The 14,397-nt window shown below is 36.7% G+C and overlaps 6 non-coding genes across 6 annotated transcripts; all 6 read right to left on the bottom strand.

The window, feature by feature from the left end:
• Positions 1–521: 521 nt before the first annotated feature.
• TRNAL-CAG (transfer RNA leucine (anticodon CAG)) lies at positions 522–604 on the bottom strand. Its single transcript has one exon. It is a non-coding gene; the product is annotated as a tRNA-Leu (tRNA).
• Positions 605–6,052: 5,448 nt separating this feature from the next.
• On the bottom strand, positions 6,053–6,135 carry TRNAL-CAG (transfer RNA leucine (anticodon CAG)). The gene has a single exon. It is a non-coding gene; the product is annotated as a tRNA-Leu (tRNA).
• A 3,587-nt stretch (positions 6,136–9,722) lies between these two features.
• On the bottom strand, positions 9,723–9,805 carry TRNAL-CAG (transfer RNA leucine (anticodon CAG)). The gene has a single exon. It is a non-coding gene; the product is annotated as a tRNA-Leu (tRNA).
• Positions 9,806–10,624: 819 nt separating this feature from the next.
• Positions 10,625–10,707, bottom strand: TRNAL-CAG (transfer RNA leucine (anticodon CAG)). Its single transcript has one exon. It is a non-coding gene; the product is annotated as a tRNA-Leu (tRNA).
• Positions 10,708–12,436: 1,729 nt separating this feature from the next.
• Positions 12,437–12,519, bottom strand: TRNAL-CAG (transfer RNA leucine (anticodon CAG)). Its single transcript has one exon. It is a non-coding gene; the product is annotated as a tRNA-Leu (tRNA).
• Positions 12,520–13,346: 827 nt separating this feature from the next.
• On the bottom strand, positions 13,347–13,429 carry TRNAL-CAG (transfer RNA leucine (anticodon CAG)). Its single transcript has one exon. It is a non-coding gene; the product is annotated as a tRNA-Leu (tRNA).
• Positions 13,430–14,397: the final 968 nt, after the last annotated feature.

Genomic DNA, 14,397 nt, shown 5'->3' with positions numbered 1-14,397 from the left:
TTTCTTTTAATTTTCAGCATTGGGAAGTTTGTGCCAGAGTTTGTTGCTTAATCCATATTCATGCACCATTGAAATAGAATTTGGGAATCTTTAAAGAGCTGGCTAATGAATTTGGCTTATATGCTTGGTAGGATTGCTTTGTGGCGACACCAGTGGGATTTGAGGCCATGAGCTCTGCTTTACAAGAGCAATGCTCTGACCAATAATCATTGGAGCCCTCATTCGTAATGTGGAAGGTATTTTATCTTGCAAGGAAAATATATGAGGAAATGTAGATGATAAAAATGTAATGGAATAGGAGATGGAAATCAGAAGTACGATTGAAGACCTTATTTCCAAGGAAGGCTGCAACCTGAATTGTGGTTTGTTTCAAAGGGGTAATTATGTTGTGAGCGCTCGAGATTTCCGTGGTGGAAATTGAAACTGAGGTGTGAAGTGAGTGTTTGTCCAATTTTTAGGATGTTTTGTTACCTTTAAATTAGTATGAGGATATATAGAAGAAAGATAAAATGTAACCTTACTGTCAGGAGTGGGATTTGAACCCACGCCTCCAGGAGAGACTGCGACCTGAACGCAGCGCCTTAGACCGCTCGGCCATCCTGACATACAAAAGCTTAGGTTTTCGAAAAGTTGAATATAACAAAAAAGACAGCATATAGCTCTGCTGTTTATGTTGCTGTTAAGACTTTTGATTTAAAGTATGGGTACAAATTGATTTTACAATCATTTGCACAGAAATATGTTCCTACTTGGCTAAATGACAGACATCTTGTACAAATAACATCGAAAAAGCTTTTTTAGTCATAGTTTACCTTTTTCCAATTTGAATTTCCAATTGAATTTGGTATATGATGTACTTTTTTTCCCAATTCTTACAATGTCATGGGTTAAGACAGTATAGTTTTCTTTTAATTTTCAGCATTGGGAATCTTGTGCCAGAGTTTGTTGCTTAATCCATATTCATGCACCATTGAAATAGAATTTGGGAATCTTTAAAGAGCTGGCTAATGAATTTGGCTTATATGCTTGGTAGGATTGCTTTGTGGCGACACCAGTGGGATTTGAGGCCATGAGCTCTGCTTTACAAGAGCAATGCTCTGACCAATAATCATTGGAGCCCTCATTCGTAATGTGGAAGGTATTTTATCTTGCAAGGAAAATATATGAGGAAATGTAGATGATAAAAATGTAATGGAATAGGAGATGGAAATCAGAAGTACGATTGAAGACCTTATTTCCAAGGAAGGCTGCAACCTGAATTGTGGTTTGTTTCAAAGGGGTAATTATGTTGTGAGCGCTCGAGATTTCCGTGGTGGAAATTGAAACTGAGGTGTGAAGTGAGTGTTTGTCCAATTTTTAGGATGTTTTGTTACCTTTAAATTAGTATGAGGATATATAGAAGAAAGATAAAATGTAACCTTACTGTCAGGAGTGGGATTTGAACCCACGCCTCCAGGAGAGACTGTGACCTGAACGCAGCGCCTTAGACCGCTCGGCCATCCTGACATACAAAAGCTTAGGTTTTCGAAAAGTTGAATATAACAAAAAAGACAGCATATAGCTCTGCTGTTTATGTTGCTGTTAAGACTTTTGATTTAAAGTATGGGTACAAATTGATTTTACAATCATTTGCACAGAAATATGTTCCTACTTGGCTAAATGACAGACATCTTGTACAAATAACATCGAAAAAGCTTTTTTAGTCATAGTTTAGCTTTTTCCAATTTGAATTTCCAATTGAATTTGGTATATGATGTACTTTTTTTCCCAATTCTTACAATGTCATGGGTTAAGACAGTATAGTTTTCTTTTAATTTTCAGCATTGGGAAGCTTGTGCCAGAGTTTGTTGCTTAATCCATATTCATGCACCATTGAAATAGAATTTGGGAATCTTTAAAGAGCTGGCTAATGAATTTGGCTTATATGCTTGGTAGGATTGCTTTGTGGCGACACCAGTGGGATTTGAGGCCATGAGCTCTGCTTTACAAGAGCAATGCTCTGACCAATAATCATTGGAGTCCTCATTCGTAATGTGGAAGGTATTTTATCTTGCAAGGAAAATATATGAGGAAATGTAGATGATAAAAATGTAATGGAATAGGAGATGGAAATCAGAAGTACGATTGAAGACCTTATTTCCAAGGAAGGCTGCAACCTGAATTGTGGTTTGTTACAAAGGGGTAATTATGTTGTGAGCGCTCGAGATTTCCGTGGTGGAAATTGAAACTGAGGTGTGAAGTGAGTGTTTATCCAATTTTTAGGATGTTTTGTTACCTTTAAATTAGTATGAGGATATATAGAAGAAAGATAAAATGTAACCTTACTGTCAGGAGTGGGATTTGAACCCACGCCTCCAGGAGAGACTGCGACCTGAACGCAGCGCCTTAGACCGCTTGGCCATCCTGACATACAAAAGCTTAGGTTTTCGAAAAGTTGAATATAACAAAAAAGACAGCATATAGCTCTGCTGTTTATGTTGCTGTTAAGACTTTTGATTTAAAGTATGGGTACAAATTGATTTTACAATCATTTGCACAGAAATATGTTCCTACTTGGCTAAATGACAGACATCTTGTACAAATAACATCGAAAAAGCTTTTTTAGTCATAGTTTAGCTTTTTCCAATTTGAATTTCCAATTGAATTTGGTATATGATGTACTTTTTTTCCCAATTCTTACAATGTCATGGGTTAAGACAGTATAGTTTTCTTTTGATTTTCAGCATTGGGAAGCTTGTGCCAGAGTTTGTTGCTTAATCCATATTCATGCACCATTGAAATAGAATTTGGGAATCTTTAAAGAGCTGGCTAATGAATTTGGCTTATATGCTTGGTAGGATTGCTTTGTGGCGACACCAGTGGGATTTGAGGCCATGAGCTCTGCTTTACAAGAGCAATGCTCTGACCAATAATCATTGGAGTCCTCATTCGTAATGTGGAAGGTATTTTATCTTGCAAGGAAAATATATGAGGAAATGTAGATGATAAAAATGTAATGGAATAGGAGATGGAAATCAGAAGTACGATTGAAGACCTTATTTCCAAGGAAGGCTGCAACCTGAATTGTGGTTTGTTACAAAGGGGTAATTATGTTGTGAGCGCTCGAGATTTCCGTGGTGGAAATTGAAACTGAGGTGTGAAGTGAGTGTTTGTCCAATTTTTAGGATGTTTTGTTACCTTTAAATTAGTATGAGGATATATAGAAGAAAGATAAAATGTAACCTTACTATCAGGAGTGGGATTTGAACCCACGCCTCCAGGAGAGACTGCGACCTGAACGCAGCGCCTTAGACCGCTCGGCCATCCTGATACACAAAAGCTTAGTTTTTCGAAAAGTTGAATATAACAAAAAAGACAGCATATAGCTCTGACATACAAAAGTTCAGGTTTTCGAAAAGTTGAATATAACAAAAAAGACAGCATATAGCTCTGCTGTTTATGTTGCTGTTAAGACTTTTGATTTAAAGTATGGGTACAAATTGATTTTACAATCATTTGCACAGAAATATGTTCCTACTTGGCTAAATGACAGACATCTTGTACAAATAACATCGAAAAAGCTTTTTTAGTCATAGTTTAGCTTTTTCCAATTTGAATTTCCAATTGAATTTGGTATATGATGTACTTTTTTTCCCAATTCTTACAATGTCATGGGTTAAGACAGTATAGTTTTCTTTTAATTTTCAGCATTGGGAAGCTTGTGCCAGAGTTTGTTGCTTAATCCATATTCATGCACCATTGAAATAGAATTTGGGAATCTTTAAAGAGCTAGCTAATGAATTTGGCTTATATGCTTGGTAGGATTGCTTTGTGGCGACACCAGTGGGATTTGAGGCCATGAGCTCTGCTTTACAAGAGCAATGCTCTGACCAATAATCATTGGAGTCCTCATTCGTAATGTGGAAGGTATTTTATCTTGCAAGGAAAATATATGAGGAAATGTAGATGATAAAAATGTAATGGAATAGGAGATGGAAATCAGAAGTACGATTGAAGACCTTATTTCCAAGGAAGGCTGCAACCTGAATTGTGGTTTGTTACAAAGGGGTAATTATGTTGTGAGCGCTCGAGATTTCCGTGGTGGAAATTGAAACTGAGGTGTGAAGTGAGTGTTTGTCCAATTTTTAGGATGTTTTGTTACCTTTAAATTAGTATGAGGATATATAGAAGAAAGATAAAATGTAACCTTACTATCAGGAGTGGGATTTGAACCCACGCCTCCAGGAGAGACTGCGACCTGAACGCAGCGCCTTAGACCGCTCGGCCATCCTGATACACAAAAGCTTAGTTTTTCGAAAAGTTGAATATAACAAAAAAGACAGCATATAGCTCTGACATACAAAAGTTCAGGTTTTCGAAAAGTTGAATATAACAAAAAAGACAGCATATAGCTCTGCTGTTTATGTTGCTGTTAAGACTTTTGATTTAAAGTATGGGTACAAATTGATTTTACAATCATTTGCACAGAAATATGTTCCTACTTGGCTAAATGACAGACATCTTGTACAAATAACATCGAAAAAGCTTTTTTAGTCATAGTTTACCTTTTTCTAATTTGAATTTCCAATTGAATTTGGTATTTGATGTACTTTTTTTCCCAATTCTTACAATGTCATGGGTTAAGACAGTATAGTTTTCTTTTAATTTTCAGCATTGGGAAGCTTGTGCCAGAGTTTGTTGCTTAATCCATATTCATGCACCATTGAAATAGAATTTGGGAATCTTTAAAGAGCTGGCTAATGAATTTGGCTTATATGCTTGGTAGGATTGCTTTGTGGCGACACCAGTGGGATTTGAGGCCATGAGCTCTGCTTTACAAGAGCAATGCTCTGACCAATAATCATTGGAGCCCTCATTCGTAATGTGGAAGGTATTTTATCTTGCAAGGAAAATATATGAGGAAATGTAGATGATAAAAATGTAATGGAATAGGAGATGGAAATCAGAAGTACGATTGAAGACCTTATTTCCAAGGAAGGCTGCAACCTGAATTGTGGTTTGTTTCAAAGGGGTAATTATGTTGTGAGCGCTCGAGATTTCCGTGGTGGAAATTGAAACTGAGGTGTGAAGTGAGTGTTTGTCCAATTTTTAGGATGTTTTGTTACCTTTAAATTAGTATGAGGATATATAGAAGAAAGATAAAATGTAACCTTACTGTCAGGAGTGGGATTTGAACCCACGCCTCCAGGAGAGACTGCAACCGCAGCGCCTTAGAACGCTCGGCCATCCTGACATACAAAAGCTTAGGTTTTCGAAAAGTTGAATATAACAAAAAAGACAGCATATAGCTCTGCTGTTTATGTTGCTGTTAAGACTTTTGATTTAAAGTATGGGTACAAATTGATTTTACAATCATTTGCACAGAAATATGTTCCTACTTGGCTAAATGACAGACATCTTGTACAAATAACATCGAAAAAGCTTTTTTAGTCATAGTTTACCTTTTTCTAATTTGAATTTCCAATTGAATTTGGTATTTGATGTACTTTTTTTCCCAATTCTTACAATGTCATGGGTTAAGACAGTATAGTTTTCTTTTAATTTTCAGCATTGGGAAGCTTGTGCCAGAGTTTGTTGCTTAATCCATATTCATGCACCATTGAAATAGAATTTGGGAATCTTTAAAGAGCTGGCTAATGAATTTGGCTTATATGCTTGGTAGGATTGCTTTGTGGCGACACCAGTGGGATTTGAGGCCATGAGCTCTGCTTTACAAGAGCAATGCTCTGACCAATAATCATTGGAGCCCTCATTCGTAATGTGGAAGGTATTTTATCTTGCAAGGAAAATATATGAGGAAATGTAGATGATAAAAATGTAATGGAATAGGAGATGGAAATCAGAAGTACGATTGAAGACCTTATTTCCAAGGAAGGCTGCAACCTGAATTGTGGTTTGTTTCAAAGGGGTAATTATGTTGTGAGCGCTCGAGATTTCCGTGGTGGAAATTGAAACTGAGGTGTGAAGTGAGTGTTTGTCCAATTTTTAGGATGTTTTGTTACCTTTAAATTAGTATGAGGATATATAGAAGAAAGATAAAATGTAACCTTACTGTCAGGAGTGGGATTTGAACCCACGCCTCCAGGAGAGACTGCGACCTGAACGCAGCGCCTTAGACCGCTCGGCCATCCTGACATACAAAAGCTTAGGTTTTCGAAAAGTTGAATATAACAAAAAAGACAGCATATAGCTCTGCTGTTTATGTTGCTGTTAAGACTTTTGATTTAAAGTATGGGTACAAATTGATTTTACAATCATTTGCACAGAAATATGTTCCTACTTGGCTAAATGACAGACATCTTGTACAAATAACATCGAAAAAGCTTTTTTAGTCATAGTTTACCTTTTTCCAATTTGAATTTCCAATTGAATTTGGTATATGATGTACTTTTTTTCCCAATTCTTACAATGTCATGGGTTAAGACAGTATAGTTTTCTTTTAATTTTCAGCATTGGGAATCTTGTGCCAGAGTTTGTTGCTTAATCCATATTCATGCACCATTGAAATAGAATTTGGGAATCTTTAAAGAGCTGGCTAATGAATTTGGCTTATATGCTTGGTAGGATTGCTTTGTGGCGACACCAGTGGGATTTGAGGCCATGAGCTCTGCTTTACAAGAGCAATGCTCTGACCAATAATCATTGGAGCCCTCATTCGTAATGTGGAAGGTATTTTATCTTGCAAGGAAAATATATGAGGAAATGTAGATGATAAAAATGTAATGGAATAGGAGATGGAAATCAGAAGTACGATTGAAGACCTTATTTCCAAGGAAGGCTGCAACCTGAATTGTGGTTTGTTTCAAAGGGGTAATTATGTTGTGAGCGCTCGAGATTTCCGTGGTGGAAATTGAAACTGAGGTGTGAAGTGAGTGTTTGTCCAATTTTTAGGATGTTTTGTTACCTTTAAATTAGTATGAGGATATATAGAAGAAAGATAAAATGTAACCTTACTGTCAGGAGTGGGATTTGAACCCACGCCTCCAAGAGAGACTGCGACCTGAACGCAGCGCCTTAGAACGCTCGGCCATCCTGACATACAAAAGCTTAGGTTTTCGAAAAGTTGAATATAACAAAAAAGACAGCATATAGCTCTGCTGTTTATGTTGCTGTTAAGACTTTTGATTTAAAGTATGGGTACAAATTGATTTTACAATCATTTGCACAGAAATATGTTCCTACTTGGCTAAATGACAGACATCTTGTACAAATAACATCGAAAAAGCTTTTTTAGTCATAGTTTAGCTTTTTCCAATTTGAATTTCCAATTGAATTTGGTATATGATGTACTTTTTTTCCCAATTCTTACAATGTCATGGGTTAAGACAGTATAGTTTTCTTTTAATTTTCAGCATTGGGAAGCTTGTGCCAGAGTTTGTTGCTTAATCCATATTCATGCACCATTGAAATAGAATTTGGGAATCTTTAAAGAGCTGGCTAATGAATTTGGCTTATATGCTTGGTAGGATTGCTTTGTGGCGACACCAGTGGGATTTGAGGCCATGAGCTCTGCTTTACAAGAGCAATGCTCTGACCAATAATCATTGGAGTCCTCATTCGTAATGTGGAAGGTATTTTATCTTGCAAGGAAAATATATGAGGAAATGTAGATGATAAAAATGTAATGGAATAGGAGATGGAAATCAGAAGTACGATTGAAGACCTTATTTCCAAGGAAGGCTGCAACCTGAATTGTGGTTTGTTACAAAGGGGTAATTATGTTGTGAGCGCTCGAGATTTCCGTGGTGGAAATTGAAACTGAGGTGTGAAGTGAGTGTTTATCCAATTTTTAGGATGTTTTGTTACCTTTAAATTAGTATGAGGATATATAGAAGAAAGATAAAATGTAACCTTACTGTCAGGAGTGGGATTTGAACCCACGCCTCCAGGAGAGACTGCGACCTGAACGCAGCGCCTTAGACCGCTTGGCCATCCTGACATACAAAAGCTTAGGTTTTCGAAAAGTTGAATATAACAAAAAAGACAGCATATAGCTCTGCTGTTTATGTTGCTGTTAAGACTTTTGATTTAAAGTATGGGTACAAATTGATTTTACAATCATTTGCACAGAAATATGTTCCTACTTGGCTAAATGACAGACATCTTGTACAAATAACATCGAAAAAGCTTTTTTAGTCATAGTTTAGCTTTTTCCAATTTGAATTTCCAATTGAATTTGGTATATGATGTACTTTTTTTCCCAATTCTTACAATGTCATGGGTTAAGACAGTATAGTTTTCTTTTGATTTTCAGCATTGGGAAGCTTGTGCCAGAGTTTGTTGCTTAATCCATATTCATGCACCATTGAAATAGAATTTGGGAATCTTTAAAGAGCTGGCTAATGAATTTGGCTTATATGCTTGGTAGGATTGCTTTGTGGCGACACCAGTGGGATTTGAGGCCATGAGCTCTGCTTTACAAGAGCAATGCTCTGACCAATAATCATTGGAGTCCTCATTCGTAATGTGGAAGGTATTTTATCTTGCAAGGAAAATATATGAGGAAATGTAGATGATAAAAATGTAATGGAATAGGAGATGGAAATCAGAAGTACGATTGAAGACCTTATTTCCAAGGAAGGCTGCAACCTGAATTGTGGTTTGTTACAAAGGGGTAATTATGTTGTGAGCGCTCGAGATTTCCGTGGTGGAAATTGAAACTGAGGTGTGAAGTGAGTGTTTGTCCAATTTTTAGGATGTTTTGTTACCTTTAAATTAGTATGAGGATATATAGAAGAAAGATAAAATGTAACCTTACTATCAGGAGTGGGATTTGAACCCACGCCTCCAGGAGAGACTGCGACCTGAACGCAGCGCCTTAGACCGCTCGGCCATCCTGATACACAAAAGCTTAGTTTTTCGAAAAGTTGAATATAACAAAAAAGACAGCATATAGCTCTGACATACAAAAGTTCAGGTTTTCGAAAAGTTGAATATAACAAAAAAGACAGCATATAGCTCTGCTGTTTATGTTGCTGTTAAGACTTTTGATTTAAAGTATGGGTACAAATTGATTTTACAATCATTTGCACAGAAATATGTTCCTACTTGGCTAAATGACAGACATCTTGTACAAATAACATCGAAAAAGCTTTTTTAGTCATAGTTTAGCTTTTTCCAATTTGAATTTCCAATTGAATTTGGTATATGATGTACTTTTTTTCCCAATTCTTACAATGTCATGGGTTAAGACAGTATAGTTTTCTTTTAATTTTCAGCATTGGGAATCTTGTGCCAGAGTTTGTTGCTTAATCCATATTCATGCACCATTGAAATAGAATTTGGGAATCTTTAAAGAGCTGGCTAATGAATTTGGCTTATATGCTTGGTAGGATTGCTTTGTGGCGACACCAGTGGGATTTGAGGCCATGAGCTCTGCTTTACAAGAGCAATGCTCTGACCAATAATCATTGGAGCCCTCATTCGTAATGTGGAAGGTATTTTATCTTGCAAGGAAAATATATGAGGAAATGTAGATGATAAAAATGTAATGGAATAGGAGATGGAAATCAGAAGTACGATTGAAGACCTTATTTCCAAGGAAGGCTGCAACCTGAATTGTGGTTTGTTTCAAAGGGGTAATTATGTTGTGAGCGCTCGAGATTTCCGTGGTGGAAATTGAAACTGAGGTGTGAAGTGAGTGTTTGTCCAATTTTTAGGATGTTTTGTTACCTTTAAATTAGTATGAGGATATATAGAAGAAAGATAAAATGTAACCTTACTGTCAGGAGTGGGATTTGAACCCACGCCTCCAGAAGAGACTGCGACCTGAACGCAACGCCTTAGACCGCTCGGCCATCCTGACATACAAAAGCTTAGGTTTTCGAAAAGTTGAATATAACAAAAAAGACAGCATATAGCTCTGCTGTTTATGTTGCTGTTAAGACTTTTGATTTAAAGTATGGGTACAAATTGATTTTACAATCATTTGCACAGAAATATGTTCCTACTTGGCTAAATGACAGACATCTTGTACAAATAACATCGAAAAAGCTTTTTTAGTCATAGTTTAGCTTTTTCCAATTTGAATTTCCAATTGAATTTGGTATATGATGTACTTTTTTTCCCAATTCTTACAATGTCATGGGTTAAGACAGTATAGTTTTCTTTTAATTTTCAGCATTGGGAAGCTTGTGCCAGAGTTTGTTGCTTAATCCATATTCATGCACCATTGAAATAGAATTTGGGAATCTTTAAAGAGCTGGCTAATGAATTTGGCTTATATGCTTGGTAGGATTGCTTTGTGGCGACACCAGTGGGATTTGAGGCCATGAGCTCTGCTTTACAAGAGCAATGCTCTGACCAATAATCATTGGAGCCCTCATTCGTAATGTGGAAGGTATTTTATCTTGCAAGGAAAATATATGAGGAAATGTAGATGATAAAAATGTAATGGAATAGGAGATGGAAATCAGAAGTACGATTGAAGACCTTATTTCCAAGGAAGGCTGCAACCTGAATTGTGGTTTGTTTCAAAGGGGTAATTATGTTGTGAGCGCTCGAGATTTCCGTGGTGGAAATTGAAACTGAGGTGTGAAGTGAGTGTTTGTCCAATTTTTAGGATGTTTTGTTACCTTTAAATTAGTATGAGGATATATAGAAGAAAGATAAAATGTAACCTTACTGTCAGGAGTGGGATTTGAACCCACGCCTCCAGGAGAGACTGCGACCTGAACGCAGCGCCTTAGACCGCTCGGCCATCCTGACATACAAAAGCTTAGGTTTTCGTTTTCGAAAAGTTGAATATAACAAAAAAGACAGATAATATAGCTCTGCTGTTTATGTTGCTGTTAAGACTTTTGATTTAAAGTATGGGTACAAATTGATTTTACAATCATTTGCACAGAAATATGTTCCTACTTGGCTAAATGACAGACATCTTGTACAAATAACATCGAAAAAGCTTTTTTAGTCATAGTTTAGCTTTTTCCAATTTGAATTTCCAATTGAATTTGGTATATGATGTACTTTTTTTCCCAATTCTTACAATGTCATGGGTTAAGACAGTATAGTTTTCTTTTAATTTTCAGCATTGGGAATCTTGTGCCAGAGTTTGTTGCTTAATCCATATTCATGCACCATTGAAATAGAATTTGGGAATCTTTAAAGAGCTGGCTAATGAATTTGGCTTATATGCTTGGTAGGATTGCTTTGTGGCGACACCAGTGGGATTTGAGGCCATGAGCTCTGCTTTACAAGAGCAATGCTCTGACCAATAATCATTGGAGCCCTCATTCGTAATGTGGAAGGTATTTTATCTTGCAAGGAAAATATATGAGGAAATGTAGATGATAAAAATGTAATGGAATAGGAGATGGAAATCAGAAGTACGATTGAAGACCTTATTTCCAAGGAAGGCTGCAACCTGAATTGTGGTTTGTTTCAAAGGGGTAATTATGTTGTGAGCGCTCGAGATTTCCGTGGTGGAAATTGAAACTGAGGTGTGAAGTGAGTGTTTGTCCAATTTTTAGGATGTTTTGTTACCTTTAAATTAGTATGAGGATATATAGAAGAAAGATAAAATGTAACCTTACTGTCAGGAGTGGGATTTGAACCCACGCCTCCAGAAGAGACTGCGACCTGAACGCAGCGCCTTAGAACGCTCGGCCATCCTGACATACAAAAGCTTAGGTTTTCGAAAAGTTGAATATAACAAAAAAGACAGCATATAGCTCTGCTGTTTATGTTGCTGTTAAGACTTTTGATTTAAAGTATGGGTACAAATTGATTTTACAATCATTTGCACAGAAATATGTTCCTACTTGGCTAAATGACAGACATCTTGTACAAATAACATCGAAAAAGCTTTTTTAGTCATAGTTTAGCTTTTTCCAATTTGAATTTCCAATTGAATTTGGTATATGATGTACTTTTTTTCCCAATTCTTACAATGTCATGGGTTAAGACAGTATAGTTTTCTTTTAATTTTCAGCATTGGGAAGCTTGTGCCAGAGTTTGTTGCTTAATCCATATTCATGCACCATTGAAATAGAATTTGGGAATCTTTAAAGAGCTGGCTAATGAATTTGGCTTATATGCTTGGTAGGATTGCTTTGTGGCGACACCAGTGGGATTTGAGGCCATGAGCTCTGCTTTACAAGAGCAATGCTCTGACCAATAATCATTGGAGCCCTCATTCGTAATGTGGAAGGTATTTTATCTTGCAAGGAAAATATATGAGGAAATGTAGATGATAAAAATGTAATGGAATAGGAGATGGAAATCAGAAGTACGATTGAAGACCTTATTTCCAAGGAAGGCTGCAACCTGAATTGTGGTTTGTTTCAAAGGGGTAATTATGTTGTGAGCGCTCGAGATTTCCGTGGTGGAAATTGAAACTGAGGTGTGAAGTGAGTGTTTGTCCAATTTTTAGGATGTTTTGTTACCTTTAAATTAGTATGAGGATATATAGAAGAAAGATAAAATGTAACCTTACTGTCAGGAGTGGGATTTGAACCCACGCCTCCAGGAGAGACTGCGACCTGAACGCAGCGCCTTAGACCGCTCGGCCATCCTGACATACAAAAGCTTAGGTTTTCGTTTTCGAAAAGTTGAATATAACAAAAAAGACAGATAATATAGCTCTGCTGTTTATGTTGCTGTTAAGACTTTTGATTTAAAGTATGGGTACAAATTGATTTTACAATCATTTGCACAGAAATATGTTCCTACTTGGCTAAATGACAGACATCTTGTACAAATAACATCGAAAAAGCTTTTTTAGTCATAGTTTAGCTTTTTCCAATTTGAATTTCCAATTGAATTTGGTATATGATGTACTTTTTTTCCCAATTCTTACAATGTCATGGGTTAAGACAGTATAGTTTTCTTTTAATTTTCAGCATTGGGAATCTTGTGCCAGAGTTTGTTGCTTAATCCATATTCATGCACCATTGAAATAGAATTTGGGAATCTTTAAAGAGCTGGCTAATGAATTTGGCTTATATGCTTGGTAGGATTGCTTTGTGGCGACACCAGTGGGATTTGAGGCCATGAGCTCTGCTTTACAAGAGCAATGCTCTGACCAATAATCATTGGAGCCCTCATTCGTAATGTGGAAGGTATTTTATCTTGCAAGGAAAATATATGAGGAAATGTAGATGATAAAAATGTAATGGAATAGGAGATGGAAATCAGAAGTACGATTGAAGACCTTATTTCCAAGGAAGGCTGCAACCTGAATTGTGGTTTGTTTCAAAGGGGTAATTATGTTGTGAGCGCTCGAGATTTCCGTGGTGGAAATTGAAACTGAGGTGTGAAGTGAGTGTTTGTCCAATTTTTAGGATGTTTTGTTACCTTTAAATTAGTATGAGGATATATAGAAGAAAGATAAAATGTAACCTTACTGTCAGGAGTGGGATTTGAACCCACGCCTCCAGGAGAGACTGCGACCTGAACGCAGCGCCTTAGACCGCTCGGCCATCCTGACATACAAAAGCTTAGGTTTTCGAAAAGTTGAATATAACAAAAAAGACAGATAATATAGCTCTGCTGTTTATGTTGCTGTTAAGACTTTTGATTTAAAGTATGGGTACAAATTGATTTTACAATCATTTGCACAGAAATATGTTCCTACTTGGCTAAATGACAGACATCTTGTACAAATAACATCGAAAAAGCTTTTTTAGTCATAGTTTAGCTTTTTCCAATTTGAATTTCCAATTGAATTTGGTATATGATGTACTTTTTTTCCCAATTCTTACAATGTCATGGGTTAAGACAGTATAGTTTTCTTTTAATTTTCAGCATTGGGAATCTTGTGCCAGAGTTTGTTGCTTAATCCATATTCATGCACCATTGAAATAGAATTTGGGAATCTTTAAAGAGCTGGCTAATGAATTTGGCTTATATGCTTGGTAGGATTGCTTTGTGGCGACACCAGTGGGATTTGAGGCCATGAGCTCTGCTTTACAAGAGCAATGCTCTGACCAATAATCATTGGAGCCCTCATTCGTAATGTGGAAGGTATTTTATCTTGCAAGGAAAATATATGAGGAAATGTAGATGATAAAAATGTAATGGAATAGGAGATGGAAATCAGAAGTACGATTGAAGACCTTATTTCCAAGGAAGGCTGCAACCTGAATTGTGGTTTGTTTCAAAGGGGTAATTATGTTGTGAGCGCTCGAGATTTCCGTGGTGGAAATTGAAACTGAGGTGTGAAGTGAGTGTTTGTCCAATTTTTAGGATGTTTTGTTACCTTTAAATTAGTATGAGGATATATAGAAGAAAGATAAAATGTAACCTTACTGTCAGGAGTGGGATTTGAACCCACGCCTCCAGGAGAGACTGCGACCTGAACGCAGCGCCTTAGAACGCTCGGCCATCCTGACATACAAAAGCTTAGGTTTTCGAAAAGTTGAATATAACAAAAAAGACAGCATATAGCTCTGCTGT

Source organism: Mixophyes fleayi, chromosome 1, assembly GCF_038048845.1.
Source record: "Mixophyes fleayi isolate aMixFle1 chromosome 1, aMixFle1.hap1, whole genome shotgun sequence".
Lineage (NCBI taxonomy): Eukaryota > Metazoa > Chordata > Amphibia > Anura > Limnodynastidae > Mixophyes > Mixophyes fleayi.
The sequence above is the reverse complement of the archived record's forward strand: the minus strand, read 5'-3'. Positions and strand labels throughout refer to the sequence as shown.